This window comes from Enoplosus armatus, chromosome 11 (assembly GCF_043641665.1).
Source record: "Enoplosus armatus isolate fEnoArm2 chromosome 11, fEnoArm2.hap1, whole genome shotgun sequence".
NCBI lineage: Eukaryota > Metazoa > Chordata > Actinopteri > Centrarchiformes > Enoplosidae > Enoplosus > Enoplosus armatus.
Window position 1 is genome coordinate 16,274,646 of NC_092190.1, and position 8,679 is coordinate 16,283,324.

Below are 8,679 nucleotides of genomic sequence, written 5' to 3' on the forward strand. Positions count from 1 at the left end.
GTGAGGATGTTAAAGTTTTATCTCAAATTAACAAGTTTTGGCTAAAAATCCTTCCCCACATGCCATCCCATGGCTGTATGTGTATATTGTTGCTTTGAATACTGCCACTGAGCATCCAGCGTCCGTTACCATCTGCCGTATGTGAAGCAATAGTATCACTGTGGTAGCTAATTCAGCCAGTAGCACAGAGTCAGACATGAAAAACAGGGAAAGGTGAAGGTGTATAAATGAAAAAGATACCAGCTTGAAGTTACCCATATATCAGGAATTTAGACTTTCTCTGGTTGCATGTATAAAAACATTGTCAATGTGCATTGTTTTGAATGGTTACATTTAGAGTTGTATTTTCAAAAAAAAAAATACATTGTTTTTCAAGCAGTTTGAAGATGTGTCCCAAATCAGGGTCTGGATCCTCTGAGAGATGTGGCCCACAAAAAGACTGAACCTGCTCCTCCCCCTGAATAAGACTTGCCTCACAGGGATGAAAACTAATGGTGTACTCAGGCGCTCTTCGTCAACTTGTAAAGTCAAAAATGTCTAAGTTTATTATAGGATGTTGCCATCAAACAGCCAACAAAGTTTGCAGCACGAGCTGAGATGTTTAACGTCAACTCATAATGAACAGGTGAGCAGGTTAATGGTAATTATATCCATGTTACTTCCACTTATTTGTAATGCCCTGTGATTAACATGTCCATGCTGCAAATAGTGGAGTTCATGCCTGGCTTACTTTATTTACAAGCTGATGCTGGTCTGGTCCATGTGATATGATTACCTTAACACAAGCGCCTGGTAAATATGGCGTGATCATGTGAATTTATGAGTTGACAATGATTGCCTGAATGCTCCGCTGAACTGTTGATTAGCACATAATGGATTGCTGAATCTTGAGGGCCACATGTGTTGGTACAAAAAGGCGCCATTTCTTGGCCTTTTGTGGAGGAGTCTTTGAAATGGGGCAGGCCTTGTTGGCTCATTATGATGTAATGCAAACTCTGGAGGGTCCATCTTTATGTCATATGGGATGGATGGTTGGATTGGAGAAGATTCCCATGGTTACGACTTGTGAGCGTTCACATCATCTAACAACTCAAGAAGTTTTATAATGTGAGTGTTACAAACACAGGCTGACATAAGGCATCCATGTTTGTTTGGTTTTCAGGCAATTCTGTATTATTTAGCGCCAAGTCGAATACATCAGAGCATAATATATAATAGAAATAATAATAAAATGATAATTATAATACTTTAACTCTGATATGACATGAACGCAGCATAACGTCTAGAAAACACATCACAGCTTAATTTGGTCCTGATTGGCTCCCATTATAAAATGTCTTAAATCTGTCCAATCAGGCCAGTTTTCAGTAATTGACCTGGAAGACATCCACCAGTAGGTTTACCTCATTTGAGCCAATCAGGGTTCAGTGTTTCAATTAAACAAATTTAATTCAGCTTTTAATGTAACATTATTTTGCAAAAATATCACAATGCAGACCATCTTTAAAATGTGATGTTTTTGGGGGTGTAGCAGTTGCTACCAATATGCCAGCAATACTCCTCAGCTTTTGAGTGTCTTCTACTCAGTGTTGTCAAACTGCTTGGAAGCAAAAGTGTTTATCGCCTCAGTGCTTCCTTGTTTGACTGTGTGGTTCCCTGAGGCTACTGTAAGGTACTGACTAAATATCAGAATAACAAACAACCAAACCTAGTCCCGTTTGAACAAATGCACTCGCCTCCCTTTCACACAAATGAAAACACCAGCTTACTACTCAGCAGCGCTCATTAAAAAGTACATACTACGGTGCGGGCTACATCCTGTCAAAGAGTGCTCGTGCTTTTCACAGTCCAGTTGCCGCAGTAGATGTATTAAAACCTGAGAGGGAGAGAGGGAGAACGTCACTGGCCGTCTTTCCTATCTGAGCACAAGGTTTTCCAAAGACGAGGCGAGGAGGAGAGTGAGGGTCTGTCTTGGTGTTCTTGTTGTGTCAGTGTGCAGAAGAGGGCTGCTAAATTATCAATGATTACCCTGTTATATATTTAGCGTACTCCTGAAGCGTTCTACACAGACAGGACAACACAGTGAACTTTCTGAACTTGAATTGCAAATATAGAAAAAGAGCAAAAAAAATAAACAAAAAAACAGCTCAAGTAACTGTCTGTGATATTGTCTGTGTGTGATTTACTCGTATATGATCATTTCAAAGCGTTATCACCTCTGGATATTGAACCAGTGGAGCTGTATGTAGACTGACAGTGTTCTAATAGCCATTCTTCTGTCTGACCTGGGATCGCATTTATATTAAATGTTTCAGTCCCAAGTTCTGCAAATCCTAAATATGTATATGTATAGGAAGAGAGATGATATAAAGATGTAAACGGGGGGTGAGCAGATGAACTGAGTCCTTACTCTGGCACTAGTCCAGTTAAGAGAAAACACATGCAGACATTTGTCTGTCCTTTCACATTTATTGCATATCCTTCTATACCATTTTCTCCTTTGGTGTGAGTGTGACCTTTCACTCGAGTCCCCTTAGCGGGCAGCAAATAGAGGATGTTCCCACTTCAAGTCCAGTGTAAGCATTCAGTCCATCTGGGCCCCTGAGGATTTATGACGTGCAAAATGTTTTATTTTTTATCATGATTTTGTTGTTGTTGAGATACACGTTATTGCTTTTGCCGTGCCTAAGAAGAAAATCTCCCTCATATATGTGTAACTGTGAATTTTTCATGTAGAAATGAGCTTGTAGGAACTGTGATTACCGTCTTGTCCTGTGCATTGCCGTAAGTTTTTTCTCTCTTTGGAGCGATGGGAGCGGAGGTGAGGAGTGTGTGTGTGTGTGTGTGTTTGTGTGTGTGTGAGAGTGTGTGTGTGTCTAGATAAGGGAGTTCATGTCCATGTTTTTTTGTCAGTGGTTGTGACATTCCAGCAGCAGCCACCACCTTTTCTATTATCCAAAGCCTCTCAATAAACATATCATTGTGCCACTCCTGCTCTCTGTCCTTTGCACTGTGTGTGAGTGAGAAACTGTCAGACTGATGACACGCAGCATGAGACGGCGAGCCTCGAGCACAGTCTGAACTTTTGAGATATTCTCAGATCCATCAGTGAAACTCACGCACACACATTTGCTATCAGTTCACTGAGGTTAACAGCAGTTCTTCCTGTCATAAATATGCAGATTTGTTCCAGTCAGTAACCAAGTATTTCACCACTGATATCTTAAAATCTGTATACTATTAAATGACATTAATTTTCAGAACACGTGGACCAGTAATCCTACAATTAATGACTAACCCGCTCCACTACCTGAGCTACAGCTGCCCCAATTTATCAGCTCTACTTTCTATGGGAAGACTATCTCTATCTGATATGATCTTTTTAATCCACACAAGCATGCATATGGATGTGTTTCAAATTCTACTGCATATCAGAGAATTTTCGACCCTGACGACTGACAAACTCTTGATTAAACCGTAAATCCTTTGAACTATCAAATTGAATTAAATTTAGTTAATTAATTCAGTTAGTCAGCTGAGAATCAGCAAAAGGTATTAGCCAAAGGCAGCTTCAGTCCGCAGATGTCAGCCTTAGTGTTCAAAAGGGAATGTTAGTTGAATCCTGAAACACACTATTGTTGGTTCAGTTGGACACAAAGGTTCAATCAGTATACGTACTTTGCTGCACACGACTGCAGATTCAAGAACTCGCATAGCTGCTGCACAACAACATAGTCCTCCTCTGAAGATGTGATGTTTCATTTACGTTTTCTCAGTCACAACTGTAAATGCTCCGATACAATCAGTGTCCAGCTCTCCTCAGCAGTCAGTTGGTGATTTTTTTTTATCTGTAATCATAAGCAGTGACTTTTTAACATTTAAAATGTTCTAATTTCCTTAGTGTTTTACTTCACCACAGATTGTTTTATAGTCCTTTACTCATGTTGCAAGATACTTATGTGGCATCAAATTTAAGCTCAGTGGAATGTAAAATAGAAATCATTATTCTGTAAATGTGATGTCTAAACCATGAACGTGAATAGGAAAAAATAATAGCATAAATAAAAACTTGTTTTGTGTAAAATGTACTGTAGCTCTATATTCTGCTAAACCCGAAGGACTACAGCTAAAGGATCTGCTTTTTTATGATAATTAAGGGTGGGGGACAGCATAACTGCAGAAGACAACTGAAGATCATATTATGGAAAGGAAAACTCCTTTGCTCCCCACTAAATATGTTCATAAACCTTGTACACGGACGTCTCTCTGCATATGTGACAACAGAGTTTCTATTTGGAGAAGCAGAGATGAACTACTGTCATCTCGTCTTAAAGAAAAGTGCTAAGGAGACACTTGAGCAAGCAGCTGAGGCAACATGACAGAGCCGCCCTGCAAAGCCACCAGAAAATCAAAACGCTGGAAGAATGTTAGACAACTCATCAAGGTGCGTTTGAATGGCAGGCGAGCAGAGTTACATCATGTATATGTCTACCTGTTAGAATGAGTATCTGACACAATGAGGAGAATGAGGCTCTGCCTCCTCAGCTCTTTGTAACATGAGGACACATACAGCACAATACGGCGTGTCTGCTCTTAATTGACTGTCGTCTGAGCTCACTCAGGCAGAAAACAGAGAGAGAGTGAGCAACCTGAAATTACAAAATGATCATCCTCATTTATGTCTTGGTAATTGATGATGCTCATATGCTTGGGACAAATTATGGTTTATAACAACGAGTTTAATCCATAAAGTATTATAAACACACTTAATAGGTCCTTATTCAACCATTAAGTGGCAGCTCTCCCTCCATAAATTCCTTATGGGAGATTTAATGAACTCATTGCATGCACACTCATAAACTAGGAAGTGGCTTAAGTATTAATTTGTGTAATGACTGCCAAATGACGGAGAACACATTATTATTCATAGCAATATTCAAGTCAGACCTGGTTGTACACAGTTGTCACTCACCTATTTCACCTGCACTAACACAGTCTCACAGTCTATTCACTACTGTGCAGATCTCCATAGTCTCATTCCTCCATATCTCAACAGTAACGTTACTATGTCATTATCATAAAATTTCAAAAATCGGTATGTGCAGCTGAGTATTAAACCCATAGAAAGTCTGCTTTTTTGACCAATTCTTATCTAAACTATCCCAGTTTAAGAGGTTTGTGACCAGTGGGGGAATAATTACTCATGTACTGTACTTAGGTACAATTTTGAAGTTCTTCACTGCATTTCCGAGGGAACTATTGTACTTTTTACTCCACTATATTTATTTTACAGCTGTGGTTACGAGTTGCTTTGTAAATGAAATACACTGCACACCCACCCAGGTGTTTTCAGCTATTCTGGCTGATTAGACCTCTGGTCAGGTGTGCAGTAAGTTGAGTGGAGCTTTGCTGGACATTAAGTGATGTCACCAAACTCTATGAACTAATAAGAGTAACAATGGGGCACCCTGGTGTCAGAGAGGATAAGGTGCTGACCATGAACCGTGACATCCGGTTTGTGTCAAGTCGGTGCCCTTTGTTGCATGTCATTCCACCTCTCTCTCTCTCTCCCTCCCCTCCTTTCCTGTCATCTCCCCACTGTCTGCTATAATAAAGGCATAAAATAAAGGGTCAATGTCACACAACATGTCAATCAACCACAGTGTGTACACGTCCACATAAAGTACTATCTATCTATAGAACTGCACTTTTAATTTGTTGCTGAAAGGTACAGTAATATTATCTCTCTATGTTGCTGAGTTACTTGTCACCACCCGTGGCCAAAGGGCACCCTGACCATAGCTGTTGAGGGAAAGAGGAGCATAACTCATTCACTCATTATCTTAATGTAATTTAAAGGATTCAAAGCAGCGACCCTCTCATCACGAGCTCACCTCCAACATGCTCACTAGTTTTGCTCATGATTTATTAAACATAGTCTAATTACTTTTTGTTCCTGATCTGAGGTCAGTGTGCCAAACAGATGTGTCCAACAGATGTCTCACAGATGCACTCATTAGTTTCCTCAGTGACTGGAAGGAATGACAGGATGACCTTTTCTTTGACCTTCTTACAACAGCAAACTTAGAGGAAGTTACAGCGTTATGAAAGTGTGCAAGAATATTTAATTATCTTATCTGATGAATAACTAAACCTGGTGTGATGGCAATGAGCAGAAAATCAGGAACCCTCAAACACTGATGCTGTATTTTACAAAGGTAGGTGAGCAAATGACGACACATACAAAAGAGGATCTCTTCTCCTGCGCAGTGTGAGGGAGGTCTGTCTGTCTGCAGGTCCTCCTATTAGCAGTCTCTAAGTGTGAGATTAAGACAGCCATTAATCTTCCAGGCAGCAGTGGCTTATGGGAAAGGCCTGACAGCCCAGGGCTAAGTGATACATGGACCTTGTCAAGCCTCCTGATGGAAGGATGGATGGATGGACGAAAGGACACACACACACACACACACCCACACACACACACAGCTATGTCCACTTCACCTGACCAATAAGGTATGAGAGGTGAAAGGTTGCATGTGTCAGCACTGAGATCAAATAATTAAGATCAAATTCAAATTAATTGAAATAAATCTCACATAGCAATCTTTGGCCCTAAATCCACTTTACCTTTAATGAGAAAGTGGCAAATAAGTGGCAAAAATGTTGATGAAGCAGGTTAAAGCAGATATTTGTCTTCTGCAAATCTGGAGACTGTCAAAATGTTTGCAATTGCAACATTTTTCTTACATTACAAGAAGCTGGAAACTGATAATCATGCTTTTTTTGCTTGTTTGGAATAGCATACAGTGATTACTTACACCTATTTACACCCCCATTTTGTTTTTTCACTGGTTTCACTTCACATGTTTACATCACTTTTAAGGTACATGGAGAAATATTTGGATGTGAGAGTAATTAGTGAGTTTATTTGCGGTTTTGTGTTACAAAGTGCTTCACAATAAAACACAAAGCAACAAACCTTTGAGGAAAGTGAGGCTTCCTCTGATAACCTGCTTTTAACAATAATAAACAACTTCAGTCGCCTGCTGCTTGTTACAGACACAGAGGTCAAACTCTGCTTCCAAATCTGGAACAGGTATCTGTACCACATCCTGTTCCTGTAAGAACTTCATATCAGAGAGCTCACATTTCAGCACAGTGTTTTATTCTGTGACGTCCTAGTTTCTTGTTTGTCTCTAATTGTGAGGCCAGATTGATTTGGTTTGGACTCTGGTTCATGGTTTATGGTAAGCAGCTGATGGGCCGAGGCCAGTAGAAATACAGATGGAGGTCTTTACTTTATATTTCAAATGAAATACTGTTTGTCTGCATCAGTGCTATTTTTTGTGTCACATGACTTTGTATTATATATAGTTTTTTCATATATTGCAGATTTATGTATGTAAGTCTTTTTGGCTTTATGAAACTATATTTCTCTTTGATGAATATAAATGTACCATGTCATGTGCTAATAGTGGTACTTTAAGGTTCTGTGATGCTATCCATGCAGTGTATTATGAGGGTAATTACTCAAATATGACATGACTCTCTCGTACCCGCCGGGCTCCTCTTTGTAAGCTACTGTAGTTCTCCCAAGCGATTCTGTTCTGCGTCAATGTTGTCGCTGCATTCAAAGAACCTGTTTGCTGTCTGAGAATAGACCAAAGAGATTAAGAAAAAATAGTATAGTCATTGTTCAGCATAAAATCTTTTATATTTTTTTATTAACTTCTTGTCACATCTTGTTGTGCATTCAAAAACATCCTTCAACACTCCTAACCTTGTTTCAGATAATGGTAATGCCAATCATACATCAGCTGGTTCCCTCTTGTATTTCACCAACAAGCAGAAACTGCAAAACTAGCAATTAAGTAGGTTTCCTCTCATCATTTTGATGCATTTTAGTGGCTGGACAGCGAGCTCCAAGCATCTGTTTCTGGTGATGTGAGTAAAACTGACAGAATACTACAATGTCAGCACCTCACATCTTTATGGGAGTGCATATCAGCTGAGGTGAGATAAGATAGCTTTTCAGTAAAAACCCTCCTTTTACATCAGTGTAATCCAGTCTCTAATTTTTGGGCAACATCTCCTCACACTTCAGAAGCCATTTCAATGTTGGTTTGCATGGATTTACTCGGACCATGTTTGATATGATTGGCTTAGATCAGTTAACAAATCAATAAGTGTGGTTGAATATAAAAACCCATCATGCACATGACTAATATAACTTGGTCAAACTGTCATACCGAGCTGATTGTTTGGCTGTAATATTCCACAGTCACATAGAAATAAGGTATTTTATGTATCCATGTGTTTCCCCAGATTTCATCGTTTAGTGACCTAATATTTGTTCTTAATCTTCACCAGCAAACAGACTACCTCTAAGTTTGGGCTTGAACATTCATTTTAAAGATTTTGTTTTGTAGCTTCAGCAGGAAAAATACTGGTACTGGCCTCCAGTAACCCACAGCAGTTCAACCCACACACAGCAGCTCACCTTGCAGAGAGTGGAAGTAAGAAAGAAAGAAAGAAAGAAAGAAAAAAAAGAAAGAAAACACACTCACCTTCTGTCTCACACACAGTAAACAAACCCAATGACCTGAATAACAACACAGTGAATGTGTTTCATTAAGTTAAAGAAAAAAGCTGGCAAAACACCGCAAACGAGTTTCACCA